This window comes from Petaurus breviceps, unplaced genomic scaffold, assembly GCF_028583685.1.
Source record: "Petaurus breviceps papuanus isolate PSGF00001 unplaced genomic scaffold, PetGlider_PUasm1.0 90603, whole genome shotgun sequence".
NCBI classification, from domain to species: Eukaryota; Metazoa; Chordata; class Mammalia; order Diprotodontia; family Petauridae; genus Petaurus; species Petaurus breviceps.
In genome coordinates this window covers 5,570,849-5,587,101 of record NW_027187284.1, presented here as the reverse complement: position 1 = coordinate 5,587,101, position 16,253 = coordinate 5,570,849, and the positions used below count along the sequence as shown (strand labels likewise).

At 39.0% G+C, this 16,253-nt stretch overlaps 1 pseudogene; it reads right to left on the bottom strand.

Moving 5' to 3' along the window:
• Nucleotides 1–1,523: 1,523 nt before the first annotated feature.
• LOC138142799 (guanine nucleotide-binding protein G(i) subunit alpha-2-like) lies at nucleotides 1,524–15,910 on the bottom strand (annotated as a pseudogene).
• Nucleotides 15,911–16,253: the final 343 nt, after the last annotated feature.

The window sequence follows — 16,253 nt, the reverse complement described above, 5'->3', positions numbered from 1 at the left end:
ATGATTTTTTCAACCCTTATTCATCAGTACTTGTGTAAGCATGAAGGTGACAAATCATGAGAGTGATAAAAGGTTGAGACATGTCAAGCCATAATTGGCAATATAAGGGGGCAAGAGATTCAAGAGAAGAAGACAGTGTGGAGTTGAACTGGCCCACAAAGGAATCAAGATGGGGAAAAAAGGAGAGAGTGATTAGTGCCATAGATGGCCTGGGAAAGAATGGAGGAATCTAGGGACTGGAGGGCACAGTGTACAATGTTATATAAAGGAAGGCAGAGGAAAGATGGCAGAGAAAAGCCAGGAAGTCACCTGAGCTCTCCCCAGTTACCCTCAGAAACAATTGTATTGTTAAAGCAAATCTCTAAATGTATTCCGGAATGACAGAACTCACAAAAGGACAAAATAAAAAGATTTTCCAGCTTAAGATAACTTAGAAGAACTTCAGGAAAGGTCTGTCTCTGGGTAAAAGAGGAATATAGAAGGAGTCTCCTAGCCACAGTACAGATCAGCAAGTGAGGCCCCAAAGTTCTGATTAAGCAGTCTAGTGGCATAACAAGACAGATGTGAGGCCTCCAGCTCAACTTTAAAATTACAAAATAACCTAAAAAAGGAGCAAAAACCAAAAAGAATTCTGACCAAAGAGAGCTACTATGGCTACAAGGAAGACCTAAACACAAACTCAGAAGAAGACAAACATGTCAAAATGCCTTTGATTTGCCCTTTTTTTCTTGAACAGGATCATGCCATCAGGAAGATGATGTCATGATTTGCAAATAAATTGGATTTAAGTGAGGGAGGGCAAAGTCACCAGACTCACTTTCTCCTCCAGAGTGCTCTGGTCCCCCTACCAAGATTTAGATAAAGATGATTGGAGATGGACCGTGATGCATTGGCAAACCTTCTTTTACAGTCAAGGTCTCAGACTGAGGCAACACCCATTCAATGATTAAAATAAGGTAAGAAATGATGCAAACAGTGAATTGTTTTACCTAGTTACAGAAAAAAAATAATCTGGGAGGGGAAGACTCAGCTTTTCTTGTCAAAATAGGTATGGTTTCTATTTACATTTGCTCTGAGCCATTGCGGGGCAAGGGGAGGGATTTTGGCTGGGACTTATTGTTAGTCGTTCAGTGAGAGTCAGTTATTTGTTATGTCAAAGGGGAATATGAATTGTTCACAAGTCCAAAAAGTCTTCTTGGAAGAGCTCAAAGACGACTTTTAAAATCAGGTAAAAGAGGTAGAAGAAAAATTTGGATAAAGAAATGAGAGATATGCAAGAGAGAGTCAACAGCTTGGAAAAGGAAGGATAAAAAATGACTGAAGAAAGACTTTTTTTTTTCTTTTTACATTTTATTATTTCAAACCTGGTGAACAATTTGATGAAACATGTGAAAAAAGGTAGGAGGCAACCGATGCTGTTTGACTCTGGGGTCTGGGGCAGGGTTTTGGGACTGAACATGAGGTATGAAGATGGGAGCCCTCATGGCAGTGGCCTTTCCTATGTTAGAGCTAAGGAGCTACAGTTAATGGAGCTGACAGGAGAACCGCCGGAGGGGGATGGATGCAAAGGGGGAGGGAGACAGAGGCGGGGCTGCTGGGAGTGGGAGACAAGAAAAAGCCTCTGGTGATGCAGTCAGTACACTCTCAAGACCTTTGGAAGCCTTTGTTGGGGGTGGGGGATAGTGGTGGAACAGAGAATTCTTGGCGGTGGACTTGGAATGAATTCTTGGTACAGGTTGGGATGGAGAAGAAAAGGCAAAGGGGGTAGGAGGTGAGGCTTCGGGTGGCTGGATGATGATGTCGGTGATGGCGTCAAACACAAACTGCACGTTCTTGGTATTGGTGGCTCAAGTGGGTGTGTAGATTTCCTCAGTTGTCCTTCTGCTTGTTCAGGTCCACAAATTTGCTCTGGATGTAACTGGTGGCCTCCTCATACTTGTTTGCCCCTGAATACTTAGGAAAGCAGATGGTGAGAGGTCTGTGAGTGATCTCTTCAAACAGGTCCTTTTTATTGAGGAAAAGGATGATGGAGGTGTCTGTGAACCACTTGTTACAAATGCTATCAAAAAGTTTCATGCTCTTGTGCATTTGATTCATCTCCTCATCTTCAGCCAGGACCAGGTCATAAGAGCTCAGTGACACAAAGAAGATGATGGCCTCACACCCTCAAAACAGGGAATCCACTTACTTCTCTCCCTCAGACCTCTCCCCGCCCACATCAAGTATCTTGAAGTGCAGATCCTTAAAGGTGAAATGAGTCTACACAATACCAGTGGTCTTCAATAGGGTTCTCAGCACATCCTGCTGAGTGGGTATGTAGTCGGACCGAGATTTCCTTTCCAGGTTATTTAGATAGTAGGCAGCTGAATCGTTGAGCTGGTACTCCCAGAGCTGACCTGCTGAAACAGGCCTGCACACCATCATCAGACCACAGCCCCCAGATCACACTGGCTAGGTCTTTTGGCATGATTCCCTGCTCCTCTGCAGTACAGGATTGGGCAAACAGCTGGGGGTTTGTAATGCCAAGCAAAGGCAACTTCCCAAGGTTCAAAATAACAGCATAGGTGCTCTCCATTTTATTCAGTGACAAATTAAGAACAGAGAAGATCAAAATATGACATCATTCAAAATACAGCATTTACTAAGTGTGATTCAATAATCTCCAAGTACTACCCCCAAGTGTGATTTAATTAAGTACTACTCCACTCTTGGACATTACATTCATTTAATCAATCACAAAGTCCCTGTTCTAAATACTAAATACTCCACCCCTAGGGTGTACATTCATTTAGTCCATCACAAAGCCCCTCTTCTCAAATGGAGATTAGTTTCCAATCATAAGTAAAGTACATTCATTTGTTCAATCACAGAACACAAAAAGGTCAAAAGTTCCCCACCCCTGGATCACAATTGAATCTACCCCAGAGTTCCAAAAAGTTTAAGCACATCATTTAATACCCAAATGGAGGTCTCTTCTTCATCTTGACAGGAGGCAAGTTCTCAACAATCTTGTTCCTGGGGAGACAAAGCTTAGCAAGGCCACAAGATACATTGCCAGTCTCTTCATTAATTCATTCTCTGTCTGAAGAACAGTCCTAGGACCCCTGAAAACATTAGCAAAACCCTCTTCCAGGATTTCTGTAAACATACAACAAGAAAATCCTTCTTCAGGTCTTCTGAACCAACAGCAAGGTTCCAATATTTCTGCAACAACAGCACTTTCCTTCACCAGTGGACAGAATTTGCACTCTGTCTGCAGAACAGTCTCAGTAGCTCTGAACCAACATCAAGGTTGCAAACTCTGCAACAACTGGACTGTCCTGCATCAGTGGACAAATCTGGCAAAACAACATCAAAACAGACAAAGTACCAGCATAACAGCCATGTCTCCTCAGTCCTTGGTAGCTCTGGGTGGCAGCTCTCAAAAGTCCTGGGCAATTCAAAGTGGCCCTCAGCAATCCTCTCAGCCTCTGCCTCCAAAGGTGCTGCTTCTAAAAAAGTTCTTCTGCCTCTCTCTTTTCTTGTGTCTCTCTAAATTTACTGTCACCAGCTCCTCCCAGTCCAGCCCTCTCTTTTCACATCAACAAGTCCATCCCACAAGTGGGATTCACAAGCTCTGGGTTTTAACACAATCAATTTGAAAACCAAGCCAGTACAGGAGGATCTTCATATTCCATTACTATTACAGGGGTATTATCCTCTCTAGAAAGATCCCCGAGATCAATCTGCAAGTTGCCCAATAGCTTTGATAATGGACATGATGGACTGGATGGTGTTGCTGTAGATCACAGCCTTGTACTGCCCGCACTCCACCCCTGAGTGGAGTGACTATATTCATCCTACATTGAATTGTAAAACAGCTGATCTTCATCTGTCTGACAATTGTTCTCTTCCTGACTCTCCAGCTCTGAGGAGCAGCATCTTCACCTCTGGCACTGCCTTCACACTGTCGTCTCGCAGGTTCTTGGCGATCATCTTCAAGCCCTCAGCTGCCGCTAATAGGACAGAAAAGAAGAGTGACAAATGGAGGAGATTTGGGGGAAATGAGATTTTATTTTACTGTTGGTAGAGTTGTGAATTGATTCAATCATTCTGTTGAGAAACTTGGAACTATGTCCAAAGGTTATAAAGTCATTCGTAGCCTTTGACCTTGTGATAGCACTACTAGGTCTGTATTAAAAAACTTTTTTTTGAAAAAAAAAAAACAACAAAAAACAAAACCAAAAAGGAAAAGGACCTATATGTGCAAAAATATTTATAGCAGCTCTTTTCTAGTAGCAAAGAATTGGAAATTGAGAGGATGTCCATCTTTTGGGGACTGGCTGAACAAATTCTGTACATGATCATGATGGATAGCTATTGTGCAATAAGAAGTGATGGGCAAGATGCTCTCTGAAAAACCTGGAAAGACTTGCCTGGTCTGAGACAAAGTGGAATATACTGTGTACAAAATAAAAGCAATATGATCAGCCATGAATGCTTAGCAATTCTCAGCAACACAATGGTCTGACAACTCTGAAGGGCTTATGATGAACAGTGCTATTCATCCCCAAAGAAGGGACAGATGGGGTCTGAATACAGACTGAAGCATATTCTTTTTAAATTTTTCTTTATTTTTCTTGAGGTTACTGTTTTATTTTGTTTGGGTTTTTTTTTTTTTGGTTTGTTTTATTTTTGGTCTATGTTTTCTTTCACTATAATATGACTGGTGTGGAAATGTTTTACATGACTACACATGCATATCCTATATAAAATTGCTTTCCATATCAATGAGGGGGGTGGGAAGGGAGGAAAGGAGAGAATTTGGAACTCAAAGTCTTAAAAACGAATATTAAAAAGTGCTTCTACATGTAACTGGGGAAACATAAAATACTAAGAATCGGGATTCCTTTCCATCATCCTGCCTATGCAGATGATCCTCAGCTTTATTTTTCTAACCCTAAACTCTCTGCTGATGTTGTAGCAGCAAGCACCCCAGCGTCCCCAGGGTTGCTGACACCACAGGTTCTTGGATCTGCTTTGATAAAGGAAAGCAACTCAAAATGGGTTAACAAGCTTACTTTAATCAGTCAAATATGTATCGTTTACCTAGTTCAGGGGAAAAAGATCAGCACCCCGAACTTCAGAATATACAGACAGAATTATCAAGACAGAAACAGATCAAGTAGACAGGTTTCCAAAACTGTCCAACCAATACATCCATACCAAATCAACATCTGGGTTTTTCAAAGCCTGGGCGGGGGGGGGGGGGGGGAGAAGCTCTCAACAATCAACAACTTCCCAGAGTCTCATCAAATCACAGAACACTTCTCAAAGTGAGCCCCCAAAACAAAGCTACACATCAGGGCTTATATAGCCTTCTCCTGGCTCAGAGAATGTAACAACCTTATTGACTCACTGCCCAATCAAAAAGTATCTACTGAAAACAATCCTCCCACCCCAGGTTCCAGGTGTACTTTAGCCTAGGGGCAGGGAAGATCTTAAAATTCCCTTTACATTCCCATTACAGATGCCCAGTCTCTCAGCTCCAACTGTAAGTTAACTTGAGCAGTATATCCCATAGATATCTTAAATCCTACATGTCCAAAACAATTAAATATCATTCTCAACTCCTTCCTTCTTCCTAATTTTGCTATTACTGTTGAAAGTATTGTCATCCTGACTCACAACCTAAGTGTCATCTTGGACTCTCACCCTTCATATCTAATCAATTGCCAAGTCCTGTTGATTCTACACTTGTAACATCTCTGGTATGTGGCTGCTTATTTCCTGTGACAGTGCCACCATGCTGGTACAGGCACTCATCACCTCATGTTTTGACTATTGCCATAGCCTGCTGCTTATTCTCCTTGCCACAAGTCTTTCCCCACTCCAGTACATCTTCTGCTCAGCTGCCAAGTTGATCTTCCTTAAGAACATGTAAAACTCCATTCAATCAATTCTATTACCAACAGCATCAAATATAAAATCCTTTGTTTGGCTTTTAAAGTTTTGGTGACTTAGATCCCTGCTACTTTTCCAGTTTTCATATACTTTAGTATTCCCTCAACCACTTTACTCTGGATTCCAGAGATACTCTCCTTCTTGTTCCATCTCCTAAATCTAGGCGTTTTCACTGGCTATCCTCTGTGCCTAGAACTCTCTTTTCATCTCTGCCTGCTAGTTCCCTTGGCTTCTTTTAAGGGTCAGCTTAAGTCTCATCTTCTGCAAGATGTCTTTCTTGGTCCCTCTTACTGCTAATGTCTTCCCTCTATTATCTCTAGTTTATCCTGCATATAGCTTGTTTACATGTGTTACCCTCTTTAGACAGCACATTCTTTTAAAGGAGAGAGAGCATTTGGTCTTTCTTTGGTCTATATTTCTTAGGACAGTATCTGATATATAGTTAGTGCGTTAAAAAGGCTAGTTGATTGACTGGCATATTATCCAATCATTTAAGGACCACATAAATGTAAGCTGGAATTAAAGAATATTGAATAAACTTATTTTGAACTTTCCATGCTGATAGGCACAGAGCATGGGAAAGCATAAATGTTGCTGAAATAGGACAGAAACTTAGAATTAGGTCTTGCCTTGCCAACAGAAAGCTATGGATGAGGATAAGCTTTGAACTTTTCACCCTCCCCTTCTTTAATTATATTCATATTTGGTGAAAACAATACTGACAAAACATTTGGTATATGACAATCTTTTAAGAGGAGAGAAATTTCCTAACATAATGTGATGTCATTATAATCATGGGTCAAGGAGGACAAGATAAAATCTACACTTCAGATTTTTCTGTTACAACGAAAACAGTCAGTCTTAGATTTAAGCAGATCAGGCAATTCTGTGAACTAAAAATCCCAAGAAATAGTCTCTCTATTTCCCAAATATATTTCTTTATAAAACTTATGTAATATATTGCATCTGAATTAAAGTTTTGGTTCACTCAAAGCACAATACAACACAAATATGTTGTGAGTGTGAGTAGGCTAAAATATATGGGATGTCCCAAAAGTCTTAGTACAGTGTTAAGTTTATTTTTTTTTTTTTGCTTTTTTTTTGGAGGGCAATTGGGGTTAAGTAATTTGCCCAAGGTTACATGGCTAGATTGTGTGTGTGCGGGGGTAAGTGCAGTGTTAAGTTTATTGAGGCTTTTAAATGCACTAAAACTCAGACTATCCTGTATCACCAACAAAGAATATTGTAAGACAAGTAGCACAATAGATGTCATTAGAGAGGTCTATGACTAGAATAGGAGAAAGACCAGGACTATAGTGTGAGTGAGAAGTAAGTAAAAGATAAATGCTGAAAAAAAAAATCCAATGTAGTGAGATTGAAAAGAAAGTTCTCAAAGGGTTGAATAGGGCTCTGATGAAGAATTTACAGGACAATACAGACAAAAATCACACAGGATAAGAAGCCATAGATGGGTTGTATTCTCTAATGTTGGATTGAGAGTACCTGCACCTATGACACATTTGTCAAAGTATGAAATACTACATTCTTATATCAAGGGTTCTGCTTTTTTAATTATTTATTTTTAACATCTTGGGTTGTTTTTTTTTTGCATTTTTTTTTTGGAGAGGAAGGTAGGACAATTAGAGTTAAGTGACTGTAGCAGCAAGCGCCCTGGCACACCCAGGATGGCTGCTAGCAGAGTTTCCTAGATCTACTTTTCTAAAGGAAAGCAACTCAAAATGGGTTAACAATCTTGGTTTTATCAAACATTCACCTAGTTCACGGGAAAAAGGTCAGCAACCTGGACTTCAGAGAATACAAACAAGTTACAAGCAGACAGAGAAACAGATCAACAGACAGGCTTCCAGCTGTGTGATCATTACATCCATACCTAGTTAGTCACCAGAGAGAGAAGCACCAACATCTGGGTTTTCAAAGCCCAGGGTGCTCAACTGCTGCCCACAGTCTTGTCTGGTCAAATCACACAACTATTCCTCAAAGTGAGCCCCAAAGCAAAATCTCACATCGGGGTATATATAACCTTCTCCTGGCTCAGATAATGTCACAACCCTTTTGACACACTACCCAATCACAAAGCAACAAGGTATGGGCATTGCTGAAAAACAACCCTCCCTCCACAGGCCCCATGTGACCATATTCAGCCTATTAGGGAGCAGAATATATTTTCAAATCAAGGAAGGTTCTCAGACTCACTTAAGCCTATCAAAGGGCCTATGGGCAGGGAAGATCTTCAGATTCCCATAACAGTTACTTTCCCAAGGTCACACTGCTAGTAAGGGTTAAGTGTCTGAGGCCAGATTTGAACTTGGGTTCTCCTGACTCCAGGGCCACTACTTTATTCACTGTACCTCCTAGCTGCCCCATTTTATTTTAATTTTGATTCTTTTCCTCTGAACTCTTACTTCACCCACTGAGAAGGCAAATAATATGACAACAATTATATATGTGAAATCTTGCAAAAAATTTCCATATTAGCCACGCACAGGTATGTATATATACATATATGCATATGTATAAATATGTATGTGTTTGTATGTATATATATAAATATATACACACACATGCATACAGTTTAAACAAGGAAAATAAAGAGAAAATTATATTTCAATTTGGCCTCAGAATTCTTTCACTGAGATACCAAATTTTTCATGAGTCCTTTGGAATCATTGTGGATCATTGTATTGAGATGGACCAAGTCTTTCACAGCTGATCATTTTTAGAATATTGTTGTTATTGTGCACAATGTTCTTACAGTTCTCATTTCACTGTGCATCAGTTCATATATGTCTTGCCATGTTTTTTTTTAGAAACAATCCCTCTGTGGAGTTCTTGTTTTTTTTGCTTAGCAGCTTCTGAATTTCCCCATCATTTTCATCAAAAAAAAACTTGATGTTTGCAAATGGTCTAGCCCAGATAAGTAAAAACGGTGCTATATACCAAATCTCTCAAAGCTGTCCATTGCTTTTCTCCTTCACTGTTGCCAACCGTTTGTTGGTTCAGCTTACTCTCCAACAAACTATTCATATATGGAGAAGCATTCTAATCTGTTAATATTAAATCTTCTGGTAGATGTCTTTTCTTGGGGCCTCCATGTTTCTCGAATGCAAATGTTTAGCTTAGAGAAGATAACTTTATCACACATCATCTTTGTTACTCTCACATGCTGTGTTCTTCCTCTCCTTACAATGACATAGTCTATTAAATGTTAATATTTGCTATGAGGTGAATTCATGAAATTTTATTTTGTTTAGGTAAATGTAAATCAGTGTTGGTGAGAATATCAGGAAATACAGAAGTTTTCAGTAGCAAAAGACCATTCCTTTTTTTTCAATTCCATTACTCCCAAGGACTCCCTGCTGTATTTGGTAATTCTGAGCTCATCCAGGATTATAGCCTTGTTCTCTTTTGGCACATTGATGATGAAGTCTTCATTGCAGGTCTTCATTATTTTTTCTTTGCCCTTATCAGGGTTCATTATGGTGGGACCATACACACTAATGATGGTGACATGGTACTTTTCTGCAAGTGGCATTCACATTGTCTTGAACTTGTTGTTCATTCTTTTTGGAAGGCATACAAGCTTGTTGACAAGATTAATTTGATTTAAAAACCTACATCATTTCACAGCACTCTCCATCACTATGGGATTTTGTGTTGTCCATAAATATGTACATTTCATGTCTCAATGGTGAGTGGAATCATCTTTGCAAGAGTTTTATACATTTTTTTTCTGTTTTAACCACAGCATGGAATTCCTGAATGCCCTAGTAGGTAGACTGGGGCTAGAGTAGGTGAAACACATAAATTTTAGGATACCTTTCCTTGCCCCTTCCTCACAGTAGGAGGTGAGCAGTGTGGTCTTTCAAAAAGGCTGCTTAGACACCTGAGGGCTGCTGAATCCCATTATTGCTTCAGTCTAGTGAGATGATTGTATGCTCTGGACTGCCTGTGTGCAGGCTTGTGGCTACAGCTCCCAGTGTTTCTGCACCTGCTGCCTTATTGTCTGTCACCATAGGACTTTGAGGTAGGAAAAAATGGTATAAGTGATATCCTTTGACTTGCACATAAATTGGATTTGAGTTGTTGTAACATCAGTGCAATATTCACAATACCTACAGTGGTTATAAATATGCTGGTATAATTATTAATCACAAAATGTAACAAGCTTTCTACATGGGGGACAAAGCCAGAATATTTATTCAAATACCGGAAAGCTGAGTTCCAAAACCAGAAAGTCAAAGCCATCACAGTAGCCACTGAGTTGGCACACATAGTTAATGCAGTAAACACCCACATTCTCAAGCCCTCAAAACAAAACAAGCTCCCCCTCCTCTCCTCACTCATGGTAACTTCTCAGCCTTCACACAGTTCACTTCCAGCAGCTCCACCTTCCCCTCCCCCCCCCACCAGTTCCCATCCCAGCAGTCTTCAGCAGGAGTCCTCAGCAAAAATTCTGGCTGGCTCAAAAAAGGTTGACTTGCCTTCCATTCATCGTGCTGGCTCCAGCTCTGCCTCTACCTGGCTCTGGCCCCTTCCTGCCCCACCCCTTCCTCCTACATCAGCAAGTTCAAGGGGCATGAAAGATCTTCAAATCCCATTACCATTACAGTTGTGTGAAGTCATTAGCCTCACTCTTCCAGAGTCATCAGAGTACAGTGACAAGACAAAAGTCAAGACAACTGTTGATGTCATTTTTGATATTTAAGCACTCCATAGCACCTGATTCAGCCACCTTCATGGACATTAGAACAAATTGTTATCACCTAGCCATTCTACCCAGGGAAGTCTTCACATGCTTGGAATGGTCACCCCTCTTAACTCACCAACAGGTTTGAGCCTCCTTGTTTACCCTTAGCCTGATTCAACTTGTCTGCTGAAATGTTTTACCAAGGTGTGACTGCTGAGAATGCTACAGATTCTTAGAGCCACAAGTTAGAGTTAGGTGGTAGATAAACACTAAAGGTGGAAAACAGCCTTGAAAATCACTCTGCAGACCTCACGCCAGAGGTATATGTGAACATATATACCACTCCAGAGGTATATATGAACATGGGTATACCTAGTAGTTGTGTATTTCTGGGTCAACAGGTACACATTTTATAGCTTTTTGGGCCTAGTTCCAAATTGTTCTTCATAATGTTTGTGCCCGTTCTGGCTGGCTCAAACTACCCCAGCAATTTATTCATGTACCTATTTCCCTCCCTCATTTTCTCTAGTATTTGTCATTTCTGATAGGTGTAAGGTGGTACTTCAGAGTTGTTTAATTTGCATTTCCCCAATCAATAGTGATGTATTTTTTTTCTTTCTTTTTTGATGCTATTGGGATTTAGTGACTTGCTTAGGGTCACAGAGTTAGTAAGTGTCTGAGACCAGATTTGAACTCAGGTCCTCCTGACTAGGGCTGGTGCTCTATCCACTACATTACCTAAACATTTTTTTTCAAATGACTATAGATAGCTTTGATTTCTTCTGAAAATGACCCATGTATATCCTTCAACCATTTATCAATTGGTGAATGAGTTTTATACTTAGTATATATTGGAGAAATACTACCTTGGTCAGAAAAACTTCCTGTGAAAATTTTTGTATTACTTCATTGTCAATGATATCTTTTAGCAAAATGAATTTTCCCTGATTATTTTTGCTAATTAGGTCTAATTTTGCTTTTGCTTTGTGTGAGATCATGATTGCTACCTCTGCCTTTTTATGTCAGTTAAAGCATAGTAAATGCCTGCTCCAGTCCTTTTTAAAAAAAAAAAAATCAGTGTGTGTCTTTCGGTTTCAAGTGTATTTCTAATAAACAATATATTGTTGGATTCGGGTTCCTAAGCTGTTCATCTATCTGCTTCTATTTTATGATTGAGCTTTTCCCATTCCCATTCCCCCTTATGATTACTAATTACATATTTTCCTCTATCCCATTATCTTCTGTTTCTTTTCCTCTTTTTCTTTTTATTCTGTCCCAGCTCAAATATCTATTTTGCTTCTATTATCTGCTCTCACTTTTTTCATCCCCACCCCCCTTTTTATTATTTCCTTCTCTTCCTATTTCCCTTATAGGTAAGTCAGGTTTCTACACGTAAATATGTGTATGTATCTATATAATATTTATGCATATGTGTATACATATATGCACATGTGTACATAAGCTTATACATACACATATACATGCATATATGGGGGGGAAAGGTGGGTTCTTCCCTGTTTGAATCAATTCCCTTGAGAATGAGACTCAAGCATTGTCCACCCTGCCATTTCCCTTCCACCGTAAGAGTTCTTCTTTTCGTGCCTCTTTTATTTGGGAAAATTTTCCCAATTCTACTTCTCTCTTTTGCCTTTACTAATCTTACCTGAACATGGGCATACCTAATAGTTGTGTATTGCTGGGTGAACAGGTACATATTTTATAGCGTTTTGGACCTAATTCCAAATTGCATTCTTCTTTCTCACCTCCTTTTTCATTTGACCAATTCTAATTTTTATGTAGTTCTTGTCTAACATGAATTTTTTTTGCCTTTTTTACTTCTAAGTCAACTTTGCATTTTAAGATTTTATCTAAGTTCTTTTTTATTTTAAACAAATATCTTATTTGATCCTCACGACATTGAAGGTAGGTGCTGTTATTATCCCAGTTTTAGTTAAGGAAAGTGAAGAATGCAGAGATAAGTGACTCACCCATGCTCACATATCTAGTAAATGTCTGAGACCAGAATTGAACTGTTTTTCTTGAGTTTCAGAAAATTGTTCAATCCTCCATAACTAGAATTTTCTGCCTTTATCTATGCTCTTGAATTTGGTTGCTCAGAAATCCCTGAGGTCTTGTTAAAATTAAAAAAAAAACTGTCATGGATGGGCTTTAAGGAACAACTTGCTTTCCATGTAGGTAAGCTATTGCTTTCCAAAGCAGCCTAAACCTTACTGTATCAACCTTTGCTATTTCTGATTTTAATCTGAATTTGCTAATCTCTTATCACCAGCTTTACTTCTCTTCTGTGGTATCTGTTTTACTAACCCACACCTGAAACTCACATTTTTTACCTTCATCCTAAATCAGATCTCTCTGGCATGGTATAGATTTCATGTCACAGGACCAGTCGCCTAAGCAGTCAGTCAGCATTTATTAAGTACAACCTGTGTTTCCCCTTTCCCTTACTTCCAGACTATTAGGCAGGTATAATACTTACATTCTAAATCTTAACCACTGACCCAGCATCCACATATTTCCTGTATCCGAGATTCACTCAGATAAGAATATGAACAGCTGGACACATCACAAACTTTTTATTTTCATAACACAAATGCCTTTGAAAAAGATATTAATTTACGTCTCCAGTATAATGGTGGCCAAGGGGTTAACTGGATAAAAGCTTTGGTGAATTAGATCTTGGAAAAAGCTGGCTCAGGTGCAAGAATGTAAAGTAGAAGGCCCTGCAGTAGTATTTCCAATAACCTTGATAGGTTTGTTCAAAGAATATACTGTAATATGAATATTATCTCAAGGATATTGAAGAGATGGCTGGAGAAAATTAAGTTTACCAGAAAAAAAAAGACAATAACAAAAGGACCCGAGAAATGGGTAACCAGAGGAGACTAGAGTCAATCAGTCAGTCAATTAGTATTTATTAATCATCTGGTACTATGGACCAGAATCCCCTTTGTGCTGGGAAGCAATGCAAAGAAAGGAGGAAAAAAAAAACTTTCTTGCTTTTAGGGAAGTCATGGAGAATCCAGCAGAAGCTTGGCTCAGTGGACAGAGAGAGCCCTGGAACCAGTTATCCAGTTATTAAGGAATGAAATCCTGCTTCAGAGGCTTCCTCATTATAAGTAACCCACTTAGTCTTCTCTTCTAAAAAATGGGGATAATTGATACTTCTAATGTTTACCTCAAAAAAAATTTTTGTGAAGATCAAATCAGACAATATGGGTAAAGCATTTTGAAAATTGTTATTACTCTGTGAATGCCAATTATCATTCAAACAACCAGAGATTGTCAGTGCAACACGATTATTACCAAAACCATGGAAGTTCTTTGATGCCCTTCCACAACCTCTTGGCATACTAAAATGTAAAAAGTTATACATTAGGAAGATCAACTTTCAGGTCCCTTAGTTTCCTTACCTGTAAAATAAGGTGAGTGGATTCCCTGATTGTCATGGTTTCTTCCAGATCTGTTGGTTAAAGACCTCCTTTAAATATATTAAGAATGATAGGGGAGTTTTTCAAAATCTCATACGGTTTTACAAAGGGCCTCCTAATCTTATATCTGAATGCAATTCAACCTGTAGCCCTGCTCATGAACTAAAGCTTCTTTGACAATGTAACCGGTCACTTTTATTCCTTAAATAACATTACCAAGATAAATTTTGAAATCTCATTGACTAAGTACAGGTATAGGCCCACTGAAGAGGAAGTATATACTTTGTGTAACTGAAGCTAAAAAATCAGGGTTAAGGAGATCTTTGTTACCTAGAAAATTTCAGTCCCCTGGCCCATCATTTATTCATTCATTCCTCATTTATTCATTTTTTCATTCATTGGTTCATTTAATAACCATTTATAATATGCTTTTCTAGGTACAGCCAGTTGCTGGGTCAGTTAGTGGTTACTATACCAGAAAGAACTCTGTAACCTATCTTATCTCTGCTATTCTATTCAGGACATATCCTTTTTTATTTATGCCATTATTATTTGAATAAGAGTCATGAACTTTCTAGAAAATGTAAATCTTATTTGTCATTTGAAAATTAAAAAAAAATTCTTTCCATGACAATGAACTGGGGGTGACTGACCACAGTAAAATGACTGAGGGCTTTGATGGAGTGAAGCTAAGCAGGAGACATAATGTTTATAATTCCAGAAGAAAAATGCCCTAGTTTTGCCTCTATATTTATTTGCCTCCTAGATATTTAATAATTGTATTTCTCCCAGCAGTGACTTCTTGCACTAAAACAAATGACTGTACAGTCTCTTACTGCTGACACAGATCACAGTTTGTTGCTAATGGAATGTTAACTGCTTTTTAAAGAACTCTGAATATATCTGCTGGTCCATAAAAGATTCATCTAAAAGGAATACAATTCATCTCCTGGCTTGGTTGTTTCCACTGCCAAGAGTCAGGTTTTTTTATGTTTTACCTTGTGTCAGTTATTGTACTGTGGAGAGGGGCACCTGGCTGCTAATGGGGCCTGTTAATTGGAACATCAAGGCATAGTATTAACACGTCAAGGTCACAATGTAAAGGGCAAATACTCTGTAAAAGAAAACTGTCTTTCAAGTGTAATCCTCCTGCAGAGAAATCAGAAATTGCTCTCTTCTAGAAAGCAGAAAAGCAAGGGTGAGAAAGTAAGCTGACTAAATTTTGCAAAGGAAAACCAAAGGCCTGATTTTAAGCTCCTATTTCTGAAGTGATACCAGGCCACTGGTACAACCAGCATTATCACTTTTGGGAGTGAGCGGAACTTAAATCAAAATGATGCCCACTTGAGCAGATAATCATTTCATAATCTGAACTCCTTTGCCTTTGAGAAGAAAAAAACACCTCCTTTATTGTCTTATTTCAAAAAGTCTAGAATAAGTGGAAAACTGTGACATTTGAAACATGAATTGAAGTTACCGTTAGAACCCTTCTTCTAGTTTTATCTGGAATATACATTCATTCTTCACCCAAGTGTGTGGGAAAAAAGAACAAATACCAATTATTAAGCCCCAACTAAATTCCCATCTTTTACTGGAAGTCTTTCCTAGCCCACTAATTCTTGGGCTTCCTTCCCTCTATTACTTATTACCTTTCTATTGTTTGCTTTGTATATATTTGGTTTCTTGTCGTCTCCTCCATTAGAGAATAAATAAGCTCCTTAAGGACAGGTATCCTTTTACCTCCTTTTGTATCCCCAGTGTATTCCACAGTGCTTGGCACATAGTCTTTTTCTTGTTGTTCTTCATCCATTTCAGTCATGTCTGACTCTTAGTGACCGTATTTGGGGTTTTCTTGACACAAATACTGAAGTGGTTTAACACTTTTAATTTTACAGATGAGGAAACTAAGACAAACTGAGGTTGAGTGACTTTCCCAGGATCACATAGCTAATAAGTGTCTGAGACCAGATATGAACTCAAGAATATGAGTCTAGGGGCGGCCAGCTGGCCCCAGAATCGGGATGACCTGGGATCGAATCTGGGCTCTGATACTTAGCACCACACCCAGAAATAACTGGCCATGTAACTTTGAGCAAGTTACTTAACCCCAATTGCTTTAAAAAAAATTAATCTTCCTGACTCCAGGCCTGGCA